The 24,244-nt window shown below is 40.6% G+C and overlaps 1 long non-coding RNA gene across 1 annotated transcript; it reads left to right on the forward strand.

Annotated features, from left to right (window-relative positions):
- Positions 1-5,259: 5,259 nt before the first annotated feature.
- On the forward strand, positions 5,260-23,720 carry LOC110703592. The gene is made up of 3 exons (XR_002507703.1): positions 5,260-6,377; positions 20,163-20,221; positions 23,634-23,720. It is a non-coding gene; the product is annotated as an uncharacterized LOC110703592 (long non-coding RNA).
- The last annotated feature ends 524 nt before the right edge of the window (positions 23,721-24,244 follow it).

Raw genomic sequence — 24,244 nt, forward strand, 5'->3', positions numbered from 1 at the left:
AATTCAATTATTCAAATTTAAACATACTTTGGGTTTCTCTCTATGTCTAAATGTATTTCTTGCATCTTGTCCTTTAATGTTGTTATTCTTGCATCATCTTTGGGTTTTCTGATAATTCATTAAAAATATGTTTGAATTTACAATTTTGATTAATAAATAAAAAAAATGAACATAAAGTCAATAAAAAATGAACATTTAACTTATCTTACTATTGGCCAGGAGTAAACTTTTTTGTACTGATTTGCAAATGAACATATATTCTATCTAAAATGAACATTTAAGTTATCTTACTTTTGGCCAAGACTATTCTTTTCTGGATTGCTTTGCCCTTTTTTGGTTGAACTTCTTCTTGTTTGCTGAAATCAATATTAAAAAATACTTTAAATTAAAATGAACATAAATGGTACACAAATAGATAGTTATCAAAAATGAAATGAACATTATATATTTATACCTTTGATCAACTTCATTTTTGTCCTTTTTGTCAGGAGTATTATTGTATGGATTGCTCTGCTCTTCTGGTTGAACTTGTTTTTGCTTGCTGAAATCAATTTTAAGACTTTTAATAAAAAAAATGCACATAAATTGTACACAAAATATACAGTTATCAAAAATGAAATGAAAATTATTCATTAATACCTTTGATCTTCATCATGTTTGTCCTTTTCAGGTACAATTGTATCCTGGTTTTGTTCCACATTCTTTTCACTGAATATTATATATATTCATTAATTAGAATTTGTATTATAAGAAATGAACAAATTTTGTATGTAAAATGAAAATTTGTTTATATAAAAGTGAGCATTAGTATACCTTTGATCCCTATACTCTTTTTGTCAGTTGTGTTATGTGTAGCAGACACACTCTTAGTTGTTGCATGAGTAGCAGAAATGTTCTCACTTTGTTCACTTAAAAACAACAGAATTATTTTATATAATATGATATTAAAGTATGAACTAATTTATACAATGAAGAAGATAATTAGTTATTTTGGTATAAAGCTTTTATACCTTATTGTTTGATTTGTCTCTGGTGGTCTTGATTTTGACATAACAAATTTCACTCGAACCTTTTTTTTTCACTAAAATTTTAAGAATTACCTAATAAGTTTGGTATATATATACAATGGACAATAATTGCATGTAAAAACAATTATTTTATACATATAAACTTACTTGTTTAAAGTGTATCTTTGATAACTATTACCATATTCATTTTGTTCTATAACTTCTTTAGAGTTAATGGTTCAGATTTTTCATCTCTAAATTGAAGCAAGTGTATCACTCTAAATGGCACATCACTACATTATAATTAATTACATGACATTAGTTTGAATGCATATCACTGAATGATTATTATCATATTTATATATGTGCATGATGTTTTAATGAAATGTACATTTGTTATTTGAATCTCAATGAATACTCAAAATGAACAAATATACATATATGATCATAATTATATCTATAAATGAACATTATGAGTATCAAATATGATCATATACAATGATGTTTCATTGAAACGTACTTTTGCTCTTAAATCTCAATGAATACTCAAATGAACAAATATAAATATATGATCATAACTATATCTATAAATGAACATTATGAGTATCAAATATGATCATATACAAATAGCATATTAAACAAAGATGAAACCAATTTTTATCAAATACGACTAACATATTAGACATGAACATAATATATTCTGTAAATGATAATTACCTTGGTAATATATGGAGACATTTTAAAATCCGTACCAATTGACTTGTCAATATCTTTCAAAAGTTCAAGATCTACAATTGGAGCATTTTGGCGGGTTTTTTTCAACCTTTTCTATTGTTGACTGAAGAGGTACATCATCATCGTCTCTGTTTTTGTTTGATAAATTTTTATTGTTTATATTAATTTGTTAATATTCAGTAAAATTTACTACAATGGCAAGAAATTGAACAAAAATTAGGGTTCATACATACAATTGAACTAAATTGAACAAAAGTTAGGGTTCATACATTTCTTCAGAAATTTTCAACAAATTACTCGACTCTGAAGTATTCTTTTCCAAAATCATACTACAATTGCAAAAAATTGAACAAAAATTAGGTTTAACATATATATTCGCTCTATAATTTTCATCGCAAGAAAATGAACAAAATTACTTACTCTTTGGTAACATTTTGCTCCGATTTTCCAGTTTCATCTTGCATGTTCTTCTCTAAAGCGTTTTTTTTTTCCAAAATCACTCTACAATCACAAGAAAATAAACCAAAATTAGGCTTCATACAAAAAACTGTACTAAAATCGCAAATTTGAAGCAATTATGTAGTGTTTTGAAGCAATTTTGCAATAATTTGAAGCAAATTTCATTCCGATTCGACGGTGTTGATGAGAGAGAAACTCTAGAAAAATGAAGAAGATGTTATTTAGAGAGAGAAAATGATTTGAAATGGATTGTTTTTTTTAATATATATATATATATTTATATATATATTTATATATATGTGGGGTAGGGGAAGTTATTTCCTAATTTACTGCGGTTAGTGGGGGTAGTTACTGTAGTTTGTGGGGAAGGGGAAAAACGCAAAACGCTGCGTTTAGATGGGGGTGTAGGTTGTGGTACCTACACTAGGGTCTAGTGTATACCGATTAGTATAATTACACACATAAGTTGACGTCTCACCTAAAACATCAAAAATGCAGCCCATACCAACTAACTACGATTTTGGGCCCTTCCAAAATCCAAATCTTGCTGACGCCCATTTACTTTTTTTTAAAAAAAAACCTAAGGGCTAAGCCCACTCTTCTTTTTTTTTTTTTTAAAAAAAAAAAACTCTTTTTCTACTTCCTTTGGCCTTCATTCAAGTTAGAGCTGTCAATTCGGGTAAACGGGTCGGGTTTGAGTCGGGTCATCTCGGGTCGAGTCAATACGGGTTAATGTCATAACATATGCGGGTTGGGTCATGCTTGAGTCGAGTCACGTCGGGTCATACATCTTATCGGGTTTGGGTCGGGTTTAGGCCGGATTAGTAAATGGTCGGGTTACATCGAGTCGGGTGAAAAATAGGTCAGGTTAAATTCGGGTCTTTATGGGTTTAAACGAGTTAGGGTCGTTCTCGGGTTCGAGTCGGGTTCGATTCAAGTCAATTATTTACGGCTTATAATCAGGTCGGGTCATTCTCGGGTTTGTGTCGAGTTCGGTTCAAGTCAATAATTTGCAGGTTATAATCAAGTCGGGTCATTCTCGGGTTTGAGTCGTGTTCAGTTCAAGTCAATAATTTGCCGAAAACATGTTTCGACCCTGAAATTCGTCCCTAAAAACATGTTGTGAAACTAACCTCTTAAAATTCAAAGTGAAATATTGAAGGAATAGAGTTAGGATTCAATTTCCGTTCTAATACCAACATGAGATAACGACCTATACATATTGATTCAATAACAAGTTCGGGTTGAATTTGGGTCAGGTCAATAACAAGTCGGATTGATTCGGGCCGGGTTGTAATTCGAGTCTGGTTTATAGCAGGTTGGGTAAAAATCGGATCGGGTTAGGAACAAGTCGGGTTGAATTCGGGTCGGGTTAGGAACAGGTCGGGTTGAATTCGGGTTTTGGCGGGTTAAAACGGGTTTGGGTCAATTTCGGTTCAGGTCAGGTTTGGTTCAGGTCAATAATTTACGGGTTACATTCGGGTCGGGTCGTCTCTAGGTTGGTTAATATTCGGGTTCGGGTCTCAAATACTCGGGTCAACTCGGGTTTAGGGTTGGTTTCAGGTCGGGTTTGAGTCACCATTTTTTTCGGGTTCAGACAGGTCGGTTAATAGGTCGGGTTAGGGTCAGTATTTCAGGTCGGGTCAGCTTTTGACAGCTCTAATTCACGTACGCTAAACTACCAAAGAGAGAGAAATAAATAAATAAATAATCTGGTGGTGCATCATCACTGCTTCCCAGCGTTGGAAACCACCGCCCGGACCGCCACCTGGCAGGCACCGCGTGCCAGTCGGTCTTCCCTCTTCTCTTTCCTCATTATACTAGTTTGTAAATTCATGCTTAATTTTCATATGTTTTTCCTATTGATATTAGATACTTGTTTTAATGATCTAATTAATTATATGATGATATAAATTTATTTATTGGTTTTCAGATTTTATTATGTATGAAGCTGGGGTTTTAGACTTTGAAATTTTATGTGTTTAGGGCTTAAACCGTGTTTAGCAAGTTATCTAATTATTCTATGATTTCATAATGATAAAGCTTGTAATTTTATAATTAATATAAATTTTCAAAGTATATACTTTGCAAAATTTGGATTTTATGTTGATTGTTTCTAGGGTTTTAAGGTTTTTTAGCAGATTAAACGGGAGTCTTTTAGGAACAAAATTGGAGCTTAATTATGGAGAAAGTGGGGAATTTGGGAGGTAAAACAATGGAGAAACAATCGAGTATGATCTGAGACGGGTTAAGCTTTCGACATGTTGGTGAGAAACCTGAGAGTTCCGGCAAAACTATGGAGAAAAATGGGAGTTTCAAGGCGGTATAATTGAGAAACATGAGTTAACGTGGGTTGTTGGAGAAACAGAAGAGTTTTCATGGAGATGGAGAGGCAATCAACTTTTTGTGGCAATAAGAAAAGGAAAAGAAAAGATAAATACTGTAATTGGTTTTCTATTAATATGCTGCATAATAGTACTACGACAGATGGACTTTATTATTGAGTGTCATTATGAGTATAGAGATAAACTATATGATATGTGAACTGAACAACTGATTTATGGAACTTTGTTTGTATGCTAATTGATTTATATTGTGTGTATCTATTGTACGGTCATATTATATGAATTGATCTGATATGCAATTTAGTTGCTCTTCAGATTGACGAGTTGGCGACTATCTCTGATTCCCCTGCACCATTGGAGTGCTATTAGTATTTCATGTGTAAATAGCATGAAGTTTAATCATGGGTTGATTTTTTGCTGACTGTAAGTTGATATTGCAGGTCCTTGTTTATAGTATTATGGAAAAAAAGTATATATATCCTTTTTCTCTACCTTTACATGTTGGTAATGAAGATTAGATATTACTGAGGCTTTTCTTTATAAATAATACTTCTAACTGAAGTGCCATTTTGTTTGGCCGGTACCTTAATCAGAATGTATTTTGGAGTTCATATGTTATAATGTTGCATTATCTATTCTTTAGAGTTGTAGCCTGTTAGTAGTACATGCTCACATATGTTTACATCCGGGTCGATTTTGTAACAAGTCGGGTTAATAAATTCGATGTGGGTTAGTAATTGGTTAGGTTACATTCGGGTTTGACGATTTAAACGGGTTTGAGTCAATTTCGATTCAGGTCGGGCTTGGTTCGGGTCAATAATTCACGAGTTATATATTCAGGTCGTGTCAGTTGATGTTCCGTTCGGGTCTCAAATTCTCGGATTCACTAGGGGCTAGAGTTGGTTTCGGGTCGGGTCATATCAGGTTCGGGTCACCATTTTTTCGGGTTCAAATGGATCGCTTAATGATTGGGTTCGGGTCGGTTTTTCGGGTCGAATTAGCTTTGATAGGTCTAGATACATCGATAATTTTATTAACATGTAGCATATTTATGGAATTTTGTTCTCTTCTCAGATTATCCATGGAAATTACTCTTTAGTAACTAATAACTTGGTAATCACTGGCCTTAAAAAAAAAAAAAAAAAAAAAACTTGGTAATCACTTCTATAAAAAATATTGGAGTACTACTCACCATTTTTTTTTTTCTTTTTGGTTGTTACTATGTTTTATTAAAGACTATCTGCATCTATATACTCAATAATTTTTAATCCTATCTTTAATTATAACACGTGCATTAGCACGTGCATATTCTAGTGGCTAAGAGAGAGTAAAAGGGTAATCTAATATATAATTTAACAGTTACTTTTCACCAAAATCCTCCAAATCCCCAATCTTAATCTCTCATTCACTCCCGCCTTTTCCACTTAATCTCTCTACACAGCCTATTCTACTAACTTATTAGATTTGAATTTCAAAAAAATAAAAAATAAAAAATAAAAAAGAAAACCCCAAATCGTGGTAAGGCAGTTATCTTAACTCCACCACACTACTCCATAACTGCACACACACACTACAACAGAGTAATAGAGTATGGATTATATACTACATACTTTGCAACACTCATTTCACTCACACACACAAAAAAAAAAAACACAAATCTGATTGTTTGGGGTTTCAATCAGGTAACCAACATTTTGCTCACACAATTCCGGCGAAGTCATACATCTACGCCGTCGTCTTCGATGTTGCCTTCTTCTTCTTCTTCGTGGATTCACTTGAGATAGGTGCTTTTTGGTGTTACTAATTCATCTTCTTCTTCCCTAATTTCAAGGTAAAAACAAATTTTGTGTTAATTATTTGATTGGATTTATTAGTGGGAATGCATTTTAGACATTTCTGTTAATACGTTGTTGTCCTTTCTTTTTCTTTTACTCTGATTTTGCTTACACATGGATGCTGATTAGGGGATTTTGCTCCCACCAATTACCATCTGACAAGTGGACCAATCAGGTTCCGCCATGTGTCCGCCACATGAGCCAATAGGAGTCTGCCACGTGTCAAGCAATGATCCGTCCACCTTGGACCAATTACGACACGACACGTGTCCTTCCCATAACACCTGGGATAACCGGTCACCTAGGCCCAACTTCCGAGGGAAGCCCAATCAGCCCAAGGTTAACCTAAACCTAGATTGGCACGTTTCCCGAGGTTATAAATATCTCCCTTAATCCTCATTAAGGGGGAAAAACAGGCTGATCACGCTAAAAAAGCAGATTACCTACATTAAACACTCTCACCTACAGAGACCCAATCACTTTAATTTCCGCATTAATTACTCCTTAAACAAGTACTAACTTGATCGTTAGAGGCGGAGCTCCCACCACAAGGAGTCTCCGTTGTTTTGCAGGTACAGGCGTTCGGTTCCAGTCTCGGAATTGTAACTCTCCCGCAGGACATCAGAAAACCCCGAAACATTTGGCGCCGTCTGTGGGGAGAGTACTTCTGAGATGGCATCCACGTTTGTACCGACTCCTGAAGAGAGGCGTCCCCTAGACGACCCTCAAGTTCAGTCGGACCACGATACTGAGAATGAATTTGAAGTTGAAGCTCACACAGCTTCAGACGGGACCCTACGGGCCCGACGTACCCGTCATACCGAAAGGAGGGAACGGGAACATCTTCATACAGGAAGCGAGCCAGCAGGCGCACCGCCTGTTCGGCAACAGCCGACTGATGGGTCTGCTCCCATCACAAGGAGTGAACTCATGACCTTCATGAGGGACTTCAAGGGAGAAATTCAAGAGTTGATCAACAAGAAGCCGCCTGCTCTGGACAAGGAGCAGTCGGCTAAGAAACCAACCACTTCACAGAAGAGGAAGCCAGTTCAAGGGCGAGAGGCGACTCCTCATCCTAAATCTAGGAAGCGGGAGCCACCTGCCCTTGATTTCACAAAATACCGTTTTCCTACTCCAGGAAATAGGAAACCTGTTCGTCATATTCAGGCGGACGGGTCGAGGAAATCATACACAGACGCTCGGCTACTGCTAGAGCAGAAGAAGAGTGACCGATTGTCAGAGTCGGCCTCTACTTCAAACTTCCAAGACAGTCTACGAAATACCTCGATGAGGCATACTCATTCGTATCATGAGAGTCAGTCAGGCGGCACCTCCCGTCAGTCCGGCTTTCATAGCGACCAGGCGGTACCAAACTTACCGTTTGTACCGCAACAACAGTATTTTTTACAGCCACCACCGTTTGGTGGACATGCAGCAAAAAATGTCCAACCTATGGACTGGCAGCTACGGTTGCTTAGACTTGGTGAACAGCCGTCGGCCTTCTCCAAGGAAATTACTGAAGCCGCTCAGCCGGCCAAAGTGAAAAATGTATTAGTAGGCGCCTATGACGGCACTACTAACCTAGAAGACCATCTGATGGCATTCACCAACCTGATGTACCTTCAAGGGTTGGATGATCCCACTTGGTGCAAGTGTTTCCCAGCGACTCTCAAAGGAATCGCACAACAATGGTTCGGCAACCTGCCGACTGGTTGTGTAAATAACTTCAGGACGCTTGCTTACTTATTCACCTCCAACTTCGCCATGAACATCCCTGCGAAGAAGACGACCCTTGATTTAGGAACAATTCAGCAGGGCGAGAAGGAGGGGCTTTGTTCTTACATCAGGCGGTTTAACCTGATGAGAATACAGATTCAAGGGTTACCGGATGAAGTAGCCTATACTGACTTTTTCAGAGGTCTCAAAGACGGGTCGACCTTCAAATTTGACTTGGTCCGAAAGAGGGTGGCGACTCTTCAAGAGGCCTTGATTGAGGCGGAAGCCTATAAACAGGCGACTGATCTTTGTGGTACGGTAAAACAGTCGGACCGGAAAAGGTTCGACAAAAGAGAAGGACGACAGAAACAGTCGTCAAACAAAGACGAGAAGAGAAAAGAGGTCTGGGCGGCTGATTCCTCTAAACAGCCGGCCCAGAAAAAGAAAAAAGAATTCAAACCATACTCCCCAAAGTATGCGTTTAACAAGGATAGCCAATTTATCCTAAAGGAAATCAAGGGACGGATCTCAATTGAGAAGCCGGTCCCCATGAAGGGTTCTGCAAACAACCGGAACCAAGAAAAGTTCTGTGCTTATCATGAAGATGTTGGTCATCACACCAATGAATGCATCAGTCTCATGCGGTATCTGGACCGCCTGGCTGAGCAAGGTGATCTTGACACTTATGTCAAGAAATCTACGGGGAACACTTCCTCGAAAAAGCAGTCGGCCAAAAAGAATCAACAGGTCGACAGCTCCGATACAGATGATGCAGTCGTCTACACCATTGCAGGCGGCTTCTCAGGAGGCGGCCCCACTATTAGGGGCAACAAAGACAATATCAGACGGTTAGATGTAAATTCCGTTCACCAAGAACGGCCCTCCAAATATTCATTTCCTGAGATTGTCATCAATGAAGAAGATCTAGGAGGGGTAAGAGGGCCGCATGACGACCCTATCGTTATTGAATGTAAAGTGGCCAACCAGAGAGTTGGCCGAATCCTCATAGATACCGGAAGCTCCTCAGATCTCATCAGTAGCAAATGTCTGTCGAAACTAAAATATCAGACTGATTGCATACATCCGGCATCCCACCCTTTAGTAGGGTTTGGAGGAGGAGTCGTCCACCCAGTGGGACGAGTGGATTTACCCATCCGCCTGGGCGAAAAAGGGGAAGGACGACACATGGTAGTCCGGTTCCTGGTAGTAAAAGAACTCTCGGCCTACAACATGATTCTGGGACGACCAACCCTGAATAATTCCAAGGCTGTTATAATCCCATCTCTTATGTTGCTCAAGTTTGAGAGGGATAATGGAACAGTCGGGTCCCTAAGGGGAGATCAGAGGATGGCCCGAGAGTGTTATCTCTCGGATGTCAAGCCCACTGTTATGGCCACTGGGTCGAGTGGTGGAAAACCAGACCTTGACAATGTCAAGGAGAGTGCGCCTGTTCAAAAAGCAGGCGGCAAGAAGAGAAAGGCATCCCAGACAGGGGCCGCACGAAAAGACAGAAAATAGCAATCATTGGCAGAGGAGCGGTTGGATGAATTCCGCCCTCAGCCGGCTGGTGAGCATACGGATCTGATCCTAGACGACTCGCGTCCTGACCGAACAGTCAAAGTTGGGACGACTGTCTGAGAATCCTAGGTGACGACTTTCACAAACTATTGAAAGAATACAAGGACATCTTTGCATTCGAAGTCCATGAAATGCCAGGCATTAGTCCTGATCTGGCGGTACATAAACTGGCTGTGGATCCGAAAAAGAAGCCGGTACGGCAGAAGAAGCGGAACCATGGCGAAGAAAGAAGTCAGGCGGCAGCCGCCGAAGTTAAAAAATTACTTGACGCAGGGTTCATTCGGCAATGTTACTTCCCAAACTGGGTTGCAAATGTGGTGCTTGTTAAAAAGCCGAATGGCACCTGGCGAATGTGTGTAGACTACACAGACTTAAACAAGGCGTGCCCCAAAGACAGTTACCCTCTGCCTAAAATTGATAACCTGGTCGACTCAACAGCCGGCCATGCTTTGATGAGCTTTATGGACGCCTACTCTGGTTTTCATCAAATTCCTTTATGGAAGAAAGATCAGGAGAAGACGGCCTTCGTCACTGATCAGGGGTTATACTGTTACACGGTCATGCCGTTTGGTCTTAAGAATGCCCCAGCTACCTTCCAGCGAATGATAAACACTGTGTTCTTTGATCAGATTGGGAGAAACGTCGAGGCATACATTGATGATATGATTGTCAAGACTAAGCTTCAGATAGATCATCTGTCGGACCTCCGAGAAACTTTCGCCACACTCAGGCGGCACCATGTCATGCTCAATCCCAAGAAATGTGTATTTGGAGTTGAGTCTGGGAAATTTCTCGGATTCCTTATCAATCAGAGAGGAATAGAGGCGAACCCTGAGAAGGTGCAGGCGGTCATTGACATGCAGTCGCCTCGTACCATCCGAGAGGTTCAGAAGTTAACAGGTTGTCTGGCGGCCTTGGGAAGATTTCTAAGCCGATCAGGCGACAAATGCCTATACTTTTTCCAGGCAATTAAGAAAAAGGCAAGGTTTGAATGGGGGCTGGATGCTGAGGCCGCTTTCCAGAAATTGAAAGTTCACTTGCATTCCTTGCCGAGGCTGGTCAGCCCTTTGCCCAAAGAAGTACTCTACATGTACCTGGCCGTCTCTGATCATGCGTTAAGCTGTTCTCCTTGCTGAAAGAGACGGCTGTCAGCTCCCGGTCTACTTTGTCAGTCATGTACTGAAAAATGCCGAGTTGAGGTATCCCTTAGTGGAGAAATTTGGTCTTGCACTCTTCATGGCTGTTAAAAAATTGAAGCCCTACTTTTTGGCACAAGCAGTCGTCGTGTATACAGACCAACCTATCAAGCGGCCACTGACCATCATGGAGTCGTCAGGCCGAATGATCAAATGGGCCATAGAAATTCAGAGCCTCGAAGTTACTTTCGAGCCTAGAAAAGCAGTGAAGGGGCAAGCCTTTGCTGACTTTATTGTTGAGATGACTCGTCCTCCTGACTCTCAAGTTCCAGACCAAGTCTGGAAGGTATATGTGGATGGAAGATCTACTTCAAATGGTTGTGGAGCAGGCGTCATATGTCAGTCGCCAGAGGGCGACAGGTACGAGTATGCTTTACGCTTCAGTTTTCAGGCCTCAAACAATGAGGCAGAATATGAAGCTTTACTAGCCGGAATCCGCATGTGCAAGGCGGCAGGGGCAAGAAAAATAGACGCTTGTTCCGATTCACAATTGATAGTGAGTCAGTACAATGGCGAATACGAAGCAACCCATCCGCCCATGATCAAGTACTTACAGGCGGTCCGACAAGCAGTCGGCTCCCTTGAGGATTTCCATCTAATCCAAGTGTCGAGATCAGATAACAACCAGGCGGATGCACTTTCAAAATTAGCATCATCCGCCTCCTGTGATACTCCTCGAACTGTTTTTTGGGAAGTAATGGTTAGGAGAAGCATTGAGGAAGAACCTATTGCAATTCTAGACAGAAGCTCAACCTGGATGGATCCAATCAGGGCATATCTGACAAACGGTACCCTGCCGGATGATCGTCAACAGGCGGCAGCACTAAAAAAAACGAGCATCCAGTTTTGAAATAATAAAGGGAGAACTTCACAAAAGGGGGTACCTTCAACCCTTCTTAAAGTGTGTTACTCCAGAAAAGGGGCGAGAGATTCTAGACGATCTTCACTCTGGTTACTGTGCTTCCCATATAGGCGGTAGGACGCTTGCTCAACGGGCAAGGCGGCAGGGCTATTTTTGGCCTACTTTAGAAGCAGATGCAATGGAGATGGTGAAAAAATGTGACAAGTGCCAAAGGTTTGGCAAGCTAATTCACCGTCCGGCTACTGACCTCACTACCATTCATAGCCCACTACCGTTTGCTAAGTGGGGCATGGATATTCTGGGTCCATATACGCCTGCTACAGGCGGAAGGAGGTACATACTTGTTGCCGTCGACTACTTCACTAAATGAGTAGAGGCGGAGGCTGTAAAGGGAATCAAGACGAAGGATGTAATTTCATTCATTTGGAAAAATGTCATCACTCGGTTCGGGGTTCCCATGTCTATGGTTTTTGATAATGGTCCCCAATTTGAGACGCATGTTCTCAAAAGCTGGTTGGGTGACCAAGGAATTGCACACTACTTTGCATCTGTCGGCCGTCCACAAGCAAACGGCCAGGTAGAAGCCTTTAATAAAATCATCTCAGACGGTCTCAAGAAAAAGATTGAACGAGCAGGCGGCCTATGGGCGGATGAATTACCACATGTTCTCTGGGCCATTAGGACGACTGAAAAAGGGGCGACTGGAGAAACTCCATTCCTCCTAACTTATGGTGCGAAAGCTGTTCTTCCAATAGAACACTACGAGCCGACTCTTCGAGTAATGCTATATGACGAAGAGGCAAACTAGGAAGCCATGCGCCTGGCATTAGACTCACTTCCTGAAAGGAGGGGCAATGTTGTCTTGCGCCATGAAATTTACCGCCTGAGAATGACTAGATCATACAACAAAAAAGTACACAGACGTCCACTCAAAGTGGGGGACTTTGTACTTAGAAAAATGGAAGCAGTTGGTAGGGCTAATGAGTCTGGCAAACTAACTCCCAACTGGGAAGGACCCTACCAAATCTGTGAAGAGGTCAGGGACGGTACCTACCGTCTGGGAACACCAGACGGACAACCGTTGCCTCGAACTTGGAATGTAGATAATCTTAAGAAATATTTCTTTTGAATGATGTAAATAGTCAAGGGCTACTTTATAAAAGTTTGCGTACTTAATATTCAATTTTGTACTAAGAGGGGCACGCCTACTAACAAACAGTCGGCTACTCTCCATGTTTAATTTTCTCTTCAGAGGGGCATGCCGTCTGTACCTTTACAGTCGGCTACTCTCCATTGAGTATTTTACTCTATCTTCAGAGGGGCATGTCGTCTGTACCTTTACAGTCGGCTACTCTCCATTGAGTATTTTACTCTATCTTCAGAGGGGCATGCCGTCTGTACCTTTACAGTCGGCTACTCTCCATTGAGTATTTCACTCTTCAGAGGGGCATGCCGTCTGTACCTTTACAGTCGGCTACTCTCCATTGAGTATTTCACTCTATCTTCAGAGGGGCATGCCGTCTGTACCTTTACAGTCGGCTACTCTCCATTGAGTATTTTACTCTATCTTCAGAGGGGCATGCCGTCTGTACCTTTACAGTCGGCTACTCTCCATTAAGTATTTCACTCTATCTTCAGAGGGGCACGCCGTCTGGACATATAGTCGGCTACTCTCCATAAAAGAGGGCCGACTGGTTCCAAAGCACACAACCACCCTTATACTTAGCTAAAAAAGATTAGGGCCTGGCCGACCCTGTGCCTAACAGGCGGCTACCCTCCTTTTACTTAGCACCTACGTTCACCAAGAACTAACCAAGGCCACAGGCCGAATGATCAGACCAGGCGCCAAGCCAACTGATCAAATCTTCAAAACTAATACGACCTGTCCGAACATCATAGCAGGCGTCCGGCGGCATCCCTCCGGATGAAATTCGTCGCAGAGAGCAGCTCCCTTTTGGGTGGAACATTGCTCTATAAACTAATTACACGACACCTATACGACTGTCCCCAAGGGCAACCACGTAGCCGTTTTTGAGACAAGGATAACTCTATCACTAACCAAACCAGTGGTAGCAGTTGACATCTGAGTCAGATGACCGCCTGTATTACTTGGGATAAATGCAGGGGGTACCTCTTGAGTTAATAGCCAACAAACATTGGCGAATCAAAAGGTTCAGCCGGCCTCCGCCGCCTGGTACCTTTACTACTCAAGCAGGAGTGACGACGACTGAGTAACACCAAAGTTAACTCATAGTCACTCTCTCAAACTTAGTATGGAGCCTAAAAGGTATAAGTCGTCCGCCTGTTTTTAGCAAACAGGGGCTCTCAACCACTACTCCTGCTAGGTTAATAACCTATGAGTTAAAAGCCAACAAACATTGGCGAATAAAGGGGAACAACCGGTACCCACCGCTTGATACCTCTACTACTCAGTTACTTGGCGACTAGGTAACAATCATGTTTACTTGGTCAAACCACTTTCCTACTTGGTTAATTTTACAAATGACAGGACCGCCTGCCTAAAGGGGATCCAGTCTTTAAAATGGTTCGAATACCGATTGGATAAATGGCCGACTGATCGTCTAGCCTGGAAACAGGCAACCAGTCGTCCAGGGGCATAGGCGGCGTGACTAACTATCCGTACCTGTCTGCAACTATCGGCCATGTAAAACAGTCGGTATAGTGTACAATTGGATATCACAATATTCAATACTTGAACAAATTTGAAGCAAAACAAAATTATTCATTAAAAAGAAGCCGGTCATTAAAGACCGGCAAAATATTCAGAGCCCCGGCCCCCTGGCCGGGTAAATACAAAACAAACGGCACGCAGGCCGTGGAAAGAAGACATAAAGCTTAAGAAGGGGGCAGATCTTCAATATCAGCAGCTGCCGCCTGGTCAGCACTCTTCTTGCTGGACTCGGCTTCAGCTGCATCCTTCTTTGATGCATTACCCCCAAGCAGCACAAGCGCCACTACCGGCTGCTCCTCCTCCTCCAATGCGTCCTCCAACGCCTCTTCCTCAGCAGCCGCCAGGATCTCTTGATTATATCTATCAGAACACTGGCGGTACGTTTTTTCCCATGAGACAAAGTCGGCATTGGGGAAGAGGCGGCCCCAAGTCATGCGCTGGATTTGAGCAGAGTCTTCCATCATCTCCCGGACCAGCTCTTTCTTTTCTTGCTCGGCCTTTTCCGAGAGCTCCTAAGTAAGACTCTTCTCCTGGGTCACCAGGCGTACCTTTACGCTCGCCAAGGATTTCTCCAAGGTTTCGTATGAGGACATCTTTTGGCGAAGAGGTCTCAGCTCGGCCTTGAGGCTGTTGATGGTCGCCTCCAGCTCGCTATTCCTCTTCTGGGCCGCCTCTAACTGAGCCCGGATAGCGGCGGTAGCCTGCGCCTGATAATAAAGAATATCAATGGTCAGAACTTCATTTGGGCAATTTGAAACATTGCCTTATCACAGTCAGAGGCGACCATAGCTTTTGCAGCCTTTACCTCTTTGTTCTTCCGGTCAAGCGGCTTGCGAAGGCCGTTTACTCGGAGCAGGGCCTAAGTAAAAAGGGGAACAAGCGTCAGTTTCCAAACAAAAAAGAAAACAGGCGTCCTGGAATTCAAATACTCAAAAATATGCTAAGTATACCTCAGCAAGGATCCCTGCAATCCCGTCTAGGTCAAGGGTGCCGACACCCCTGACCGCCTCCCTTTCAGCTGGAGGAACGGCCTTGATCATAGACTTGGCCACCTCGACCAAGTCAGGCTCCTGAGGGCCGGCTGCATCAAGCATAAACAAACGGATTAGACCTAGTAAAGAAGGGAGCAAGTCTAAAATTTACAAGGACAATTTCATACTTCTAGGTGGCCCAGCTGGAGTTTTAGAAGAAGTGGTCGGCTGTTTCTCAGCGGCCGCATGTTTCCTGGCAGAACCAGGAGAGCTCGCAACAGTCGTCCTCCGGGCCTTGGGGTCCAGCTGTTGGGAAGAAGAAGCTCTTGGAGCACCCGTCTAAAAAAGAAGAAGTCAGTAAATGCATAAACACAACTCCAAAAAGAGGGTGAAAGGTTCGAAGCCCACCAAGGGTGCCCCCTTGTTGGGGGAGTCAGTTGAAGACTGTTTCATGATGGAGGCCCGCAACATGGCCGCTGCAGTCTTGGAGGCGGTAATTTTGCTCATAGCGTCCGCTGCAAAAACAAATAGCAAAGTTAATAAGTCATAACAAGAAATGCATGGAACAACAGAGTATTCGACAGGCCGGCTACCTCTTGAGCACCGACTGCTGAGGCCACAGGCGGCCAAAAAGTACTCGTCGTAGAGCCATTTGAAGCTCGGGACGCAGTGCAGGGGTACTTGCTCTCGTACCCCTGAAGTAGAGTTCACCTTCGACTCTACTTTGAAGAGTCCTTTATCTAGGATCTCTTTCTTAGCCTTGGGGGGAACAGGCGGCATGCTGCGGCCGCCTGCAAGAAGGGGCGAATTCTTGTTCCACCTATTGAAGCGCTTGTTCAGCTCTGTGTCTGAACTCTCAATGATGAGGAAGGTGCTCCGCCAGTCCTTCCATTTGTTTGCTTTACCTCTCGTCATGAGGTAGCCCCTGTGGCTCGTCAATTGATACCAGCCAGTACCGCCTGCCTTAGGGGTCCGGCTGAGGTAGTTCATGTGGGCGAAAGCCTCGAAGCTCGGCTCCACCCCGTGCAGTTCGCACCCGGCCACATAGCCGAGTACGTTGACCTAGGAGTTCGGGGCTAACTGCCATAACCCCAACTCATACCCATCCAAGATCCGCTGAACAGCCGGATGTAGTGGGAAGCGCAGCCCAGCCTTGATGGCCGCCTCGTAGCAGCCAAAGCAGGCGCTATCATAACTGGTACCAGCCGGCCAGACGACTGTGTCTTCTGGATCCGGCACAAACACTAAAAAGCCGGGGCCCATTGTGTGGTTAACGATAAAGCTCTCCACTTTCTCTTGCATGGCCGTGATCCGGCCCCGAGGTACCGTGCAGTAGTAGGGGGTATTTTGCTCTCGGTAAGAGGCGGATGGCTCCGCCCAATCGTCCCCCCTTCTCAACTGCGTGAGAAAGCCTCGCCTCTTGCAGGCGAATGTTTTTCTCTTCTGTGTCCAGAGAAGCATGGCCAGAAGAGCTAGACTCGGAATCGTCCTCTGACGAGTCCGAAGAGGACGACTCCTCCCCTCTCCCGGAGGGGCCCGCCTCCTCTCCTTTAAAAGGAGCAGGAGAGAATGTAGAATTGTCAACTATAAAATGGGAAGGGGTCACTTTGACTCCTCCCTCAGAACTGCCGGCTTTCAAGCCGCTTTGTTTCACTTCCACATCTGGCGCCTGGTCAGATGTTTCACTAATCGGCACCCTGTGGGAGGAGCCGTCTGAGTTTGAGATCCTGGCAGTCTTTTTTGTTCTGGCCATCATGCTCTGCATAGACACAGATACAGTCGGACTTTGTATAAAGGGGAAAGATGGGTCCGGAAAAGGGCAGGCGGCACTCCTAGTCCTAGATTCAGCCGTCCCCGGTGACCGGCTGATCACTAACCTAGGTCGTGTCGTGTGCTTCCGTGGTGCCATTTCAAAAAAGAATAAAATAAAGAGAAAATTAAGAGTAAGAGAACCGACGGTTACCTGAACGAGTGACGTTGATGGAGTTCTGAAAATCCTGTGCAGTCGGCTTGTCAGAACAGGCGGTAGGAAGAAAGGGTCCAAAATGTCAGAGCAAGTTCAGGGGTCCGAATGTTCTCTCAAAAAGTTCTCAAGTGTGAAAATGACTGAAGTCAACACTCCCTTATATAGGCGAAGTGAGAAGGCGAAGGGTCACTTCCAGAATTCATAATTTGGGCGGGAGAATCTCTCGGCCTTTCGCCGAGTGACACCTGTAGCAGGCCGTCGCCTGTTACAGTGCGACACCTGTCACAGGTAACACGTGACCAGTCACGTGCCACCTGTGAGGGGCAAATGATTAGGGGATTTTGCTCCCACCAATCACCATCTGACAAGTGGACCAATCAGGTTCCGCCATGTGTCCGCCACATGAGCCAATAGGAGCCTGCCACGTGTCAAGCAATGATCCGTCCACCTTGGACTAATTACGACACGACACGTGTCCTTCCCATAACACCTGGGATAACCGGTCACCTAGGCCCAACTTCCGAGGGAAGCCCAATCAGCCCAAGGTTAACCTAAACCTAGATTGGCACGTTTCCCGAGGTTATAAATACCTCCCTTAATCCTCATTAAGGGGGAAAAACAGGCTGATCACGCTAAAAAAGCAGATTACCTACATTAAACACTCTCACCTAGAGAGACTCAATCACTTTAATTTCCGCATTAATTACTCCTTAAACAAGTACTAACTTGATCGTTGGAGGCGGAGCTCCCACCACAAGGAGTCTCCGTTGTTTTGCAGGTACAGGCGTCCGGTTCCAGTCTCGGAATTGTAACTCTCCCGCAGGACATCAGAAAACCCCGAAACAGATGCCACTTTACTTTCTTTAACCTACGCCGTTTTCACAACCTACTTTATTTATTTTGATGAATTTTGTGTTTGGAGTATTGATTTTTGACGATAATTTCGTAGCTCTAATAATAACAATACAGGTTGATTTTTCCTCTTAAAACATAATTTCAATTGTGTAATTGATTATTGAATATGTGGGTTTTTCTGGGATGTGGTTGAATTTGAGTTTCTGCAAATTTGATTGACAGTTTTTTTAGTATGATTTGATATTTGAAATGGGCATTTTTCAATTTGAAAAGAGATAAATTCTTAAAAATAGATATGGGGTTTTTTAGCAGATTAAACGAGAGTCTTTTAGGAACAAAATTGGAGCTTAATTATAGAGAAAGTGGGGAATTTGGGAGGTAAAACAATGGAGAAGCAATCGCGTATGATCTGAGACGGGTTAAACTTTCGACATGTTGGTGAGAAACCTGAGAGTTCCGACAAACCTATGGAAAAAAATGGGATTTTTCAACACTGTATAACGGAGAAACAGGAGTTTCGTGGGTTGTTGGAGAAACAGAAGAGTTTTCATGGAGATGGACACGCAATCTACCTTCAATATTATAATTTGTTTGCTAGATAAATACTGTAATTTGGAAAGTGAATAAATTAATGTGCCATCATAATAAACTCATGTTTGTTAAGAAGAGCAAAACCTTTTAATAATGTTATGTGAACTCAATGGGGTTGGATTTCCACTCAAGTCGTTGGATCCAAATTACTCCATCCATAACATTTTTTTTATTTTTTTTTTATTGTACTTGGTATGTAATACTTCGTATATGTATAACTAATGGTGGCAGTAAAAATCAAACGATGTATATAAAAAATGATAAGATGTGTACTATAGAATTATGATAAATATAATTACGCATGTAGTGCTACTATCATGATATCGCGGCATATGCCCTGCTCGAGTGTTTGGACAGTGACTTTTGTGTCAATATCTTAATATGGACTCGAATTGGTTATAATTTGTTATGTATCAATATTAAATTCTTCATAAACGGATTGAAAGATGTTGATCAAGATAAAAACATTGATTAAAAAAAGTGAAGATTTCAAGGTTTTTGATAGTTTTCATTATTGGTTATGGATGATTAGAACACAAGCACATCATAAAGAAACTCAATTAGAACACAATCATAGAATTTTATCCCTGTTACTAATCTTATAATACATTTATAAAAAAAAAATGAATTTTCTATTTAAAAACAAAAAGGTTCTTCATATTTTTTTTCTTTCTGTTGCCACCTAATTTTTTTTTTTTTTTTGTAAAATAAAAAACAATACTGAATAAATATTGCATATTATTTCTTCCAAACACCTATTTTTTTTTTTTTTTTTGTAAAAAAAATATACAGAATAATTATTGCATATTATTTCATCCAAAAAATCCAAATTTCTCTTTGATAATCAATAGTTTTTACAGTGCAATCAATTTTGACGTAAATTGCAATTGATATCTTTTTCAAAAAAAAAAGTCATTTTCTCTATTTTGTCACCTAAATTTTTTTGGTAAAAAAAAACACACACACACATAGAATATATATTGCAATTTTTTTTTTCTTCCAAAAAAAATATCATTTCCTCTTTTATGCCACCTTAATTTTTTATCATTTTTTTTTATAAATACAAAATAACTTATATGAACAACCTTTTTTATACAAGTCTATAATAACATTTATCATTAATTGAGGATTAGCAATAACAATGTTGATCCCTTGACCACGATTCTACTACTATTTCATACCTGTAAGGTAGAATTCAATAATAGGTTTGACCATTTTTTAAATGAAATGGAATTGAAGTTAATTAGAGTTAGACATGATTCATTATTAATATATATTTTTTGATGTAAGTAGAAATGGAGTTGGTATTGGAGATTGTTCATTAATTTAAATTATTGTTCCATTTTTTTTACAGTATATAAAACACTCCGTTGACTGCGTTTCACCTTTAGCTTAAATTTCTACACCCTACAGGTATGAACAATTTATTTTACTTTAATTTTGTTAATATGAATGAGCATGTATATTTAGGTAAATTTAGGATTTTATCTACTCATAGAGGGACATGCTATTAATTTGCCACTACACTACATTACATACATATAATACCTCTATTAGGATTATAACATTGTAAATTGTTACAACTTACCTCTATTAATTGATGTTGTTCAAACTATAATATCGATTCTTATATATTTATCTCTTGATTATTGTATATATAATAGATAAGAATGGACATACATACAAGTAATTATCGATTTAGAGAGAATTTGCAACACAAACATGCTAGATTAGCTGTTAGGCGAAGGTTACTATTCAAACGCACTACAAACCATGAAGATCCTATTTTTAAGCAACGTCGTTACTTATTGGAGAAAGAAGCACGATCCTTGCGACTATTAATGATGCAATTACGTCGATCAACACATCAATATCACGATGTGACACGTGAAGTGGAGCAATTTCCTAATGAGATCAATATGAATGGTACTTAATTATAAGAACCATTAATATTTACTTTATAATACTAATACTTTACATAAAGGATTCTATTAAATTATTAAAACCTTTCATTCCAAAAAGCTCACCTAATGATTGGATGCAATTACGTCGATCAACACATCAATATCACGACGTGACACGTGAAGTGGAGCAATTTCCTAATGAGATCAATATAAATGGTACTTATAAGAACCATTAATATTTACTTTATAATACTAATACCTTGCATTAAGGATTCTATTAAATTATTAAAAACTTTCATTCCAGAAAGCTCACCTAATGAGGGGATAGACAATGATGCTAGACCTGATGAGCATATTGTCGAAAGGAGAGGTAACCACTTTGCCAAGCTACTTAACCACACACCTAATTGATGTCGACATTGTTAATTGACATTCACTAAAATAAATCCTTTGCATGCAGAAGTGACTCATCAATGATGATCTGCACACAGTCCTCGAACGACCGAGATTGCAACAAACCATGTTAACTATGTGGTTTCAAGCTAACAAGGATTTTCCAGAAGCAAATCAATACACTTACCAAAATTTTCCTATGGGATTCACATGGAATCGCTCTACAAAAAGGTGGGCACAACGGCAAGAAAGACCTTGCATTGGTAGGTTGCCTTTTGTTCATCCAAATTCTGGGGAACGATATTACTTACGGATGCTTTTAACTAAGGTTTGTGGAGCGGAATCTTTTGAAGATATACGAACTGTTGATGGTGTCATCCACCCTACCTTTAGATCTGCATGTCATGCCTTTGGGTTGTTTGATGACGATAATGAGTGGCATGAAACTCTTTCAGAAGCCTCTAACTGGGCATCGGGTTCACAGTTGAGAAACATGTTTTGCTCCTTATTAATGTTTTCAGAAGTAAGTGATCCGAAACAGTTGTGGGAACAACATTGGGGTGAACTTACGGATGACCTAGAGAGAATGATGCAACGTCAAACTAGAAACCCTAACTTACGATTAACTCCCGAAGAGATGCAGAATCAAGGATTACAAGAGATTGAGCATATATTGAATAAACTTGGAAGGTCATTGACAGATTTCCCTGACATGCCACAACCTTCTTCAGAGTTAGCACGCAATGCCTTAAATCGGTTGATAAGAGATGAACTTGACTATGACACACATGATGAAGCTAACAGATTTGATACCTTAGTTAGAGGGTTAAACACGGATCAATATAGAGTATATGCTGCAATACTTGATGCTCATTCTCGAGATGCAGGTGGCCTATTTTTTGTCTACGACAGTGGTGGGACAGGAAAGACATACCTATGGAACACTCTGATTGCGAAATTCAGATCTGAAAGAAAGATCGTGCTCTCTGTGGCTTCTTCGAGAATTGCTGCTTTATTATTGCCTGGTGGTAAAACCGCACATTTGACTTTCAAGATTCCTTTTGATCCTGATCAACATTCCGTTTGTAACTTCAAAAAAGACTCAACCCATGCTGATTTGATCCGTGAAGCATCATTGATTATATGGGATGAGGCTCCAATGACCCATCGATTAGCATTTGAGGCAGTAGATCGACATTTTAAGGATATTTGTAGTGACAATAGAGTTTTCGGAGGTAAATTGGTTATTCTTGGTGGAGACTTTAGACAAATACTTCCCGTGGTGCCAGATGAAGGACGAGAATCTATTGTTGCAGCTACCTTGCATCGAGCGTCCTTTTGGAGAGACTGCGAAGTTATGTGCCTATGGATAAACATGTGTTTATGTCGAAGTGACGTTCCCTCCGATACCCTTGAACAAATTCGAGAATTTGTTGATTTGATAATAAAAGTTGGAGAAGAAGTTATAGCAGGAGTGCCCATTACAGAGGAAGGTGAACCAAATTGGATTGAAATACCACGTGATTTTTTGATAGCCAATGATGAACATGGTTTGCAAAATCTCATTAACTTTGTCTACCCCAACTTGCCTTCAAATTATACGGATTGGGAGTACCTCAAGGATCGCGGAATTCTAGCACCAACAAACAATGATGTAGATGAGTTAAATTCGAAAATTTTATCAATGCTACCAGGAAACGTGCATAGGTACTATAGTTCGGATACTTTGGGTCATACAGGAGATGGTGGGATCCTTGATAACATGGAGCCTATGGAATTATTAAACTCAATAAATTTGTCGGGTCTTCCAAATCATTGCTTAGAGCTGAAAGTTGGTGCCCCGGTAATATTGATGCGAAATATGAACCAATCCATAGGGTTGTGCAATGGAACACGCCTTACAATCAAGAAATTGGGTTACAGAGTGATTGAGGCAAAAGTGATCACAGGTCCTAGAGCTACATAATCTGTTCTAATTCCGCAAATTGATTGAACACCTTCCAACAAGAAGATAGATCTCCCTCTTAAAAGAAGGCAATTTCCATTAAAATTAGCCTTTGCCATGACAATAAATAAGAGCCAAGGACAGACGTTGAGCAAAGTTGGCATTTTTCTCCCTATGCCCGTGTTTAGTCATGGCCAATTATATGTTGCAATGTCACGAGTTACATCTCCTTTCGGGCTAAAAATCTTAGTACAAAATAAGAAGGATGTTTCTCACAGTTTGACTAAAAATATTGTGTATAAGGAAGTATTAAACAGTGTCAATTAGCTATGTATGTAGTTTTTTATAACATTTATTTAGTAACTCTTAGCAATGTTTGTTTTAGTGTAATTTCAGAGATATACTATTTTTATAATATATTAGATTTTCTTTGTCATGTTAATGCTTCTATTTTACTTTATTTAAGAATTATTTCATTATCTATACTATTTATGTAACCTTTATACATGTGCGAGGTTGGATCAATAATGAAATATTATGTAAATTATTTTTGTATGCCCACTTCAATGATGTTAAAATGCAGGAAATGTACACAAGATACACACCATGTCGTTGTATTACCCTTACGACATTGAATGTGAATATTAGAGTGTGTTTATTATGGATGGTCAATGAACAAAGTAGAGCTAGAAGTACAAATTACGTCCATCGTTCGTGGAGTATGGTATTCATTGACTCAAAGGTTTGAACTATATTTTTACTTAGTGCTTACTTTTTTTTTCAATATATTCATTTATTTGACACTTATGAATGTATGAAAATTTCAATTTCTAGGGGGACGAAGTTCAAATCACACTATTTAATGCTGACATTGATAAATATAAAGAGATCTTCAAACAAGGAAAGGTTTATTCAATTGCTCAGCTAGATCTTATGCCTCTAGATACATCTTACAAATATTCCAATAACCAAATGAGGTTGAAATTTGGCAACAAGACCATGATAACATAAATTCTTGATGATTGTGATGATATCCCAAGGTACAATTTCAGGTTTATTGAATTTTGCCACATTCCACAGTACCTTCACCTGTGCAATAGTCCTCTCATCGGTATGTGTCTTTTAATAATTAAAATAAATAATACTAATATTTATTGCATTTTTAAAATTATTTTTTGAGTTTTGAAGGTCATA

The sequence above is a fragment of the Chenopodium quinoa genome, unplaced genomic scaffold, assembly GCF_001683475.1.
Source record: "Chenopodium quinoa cultivar QQ74 unplaced genomic scaffold, ASM168347v1, whole genome shotgun sequence".
NCBI classification, from domain to species: domain Eukaryota; kingdom Viridiplantae; phylum Streptophyta; class Magnoliopsida; order Caryophyllales; family Amaranthaceae; genus Chenopodium; species Chenopodium quinoa.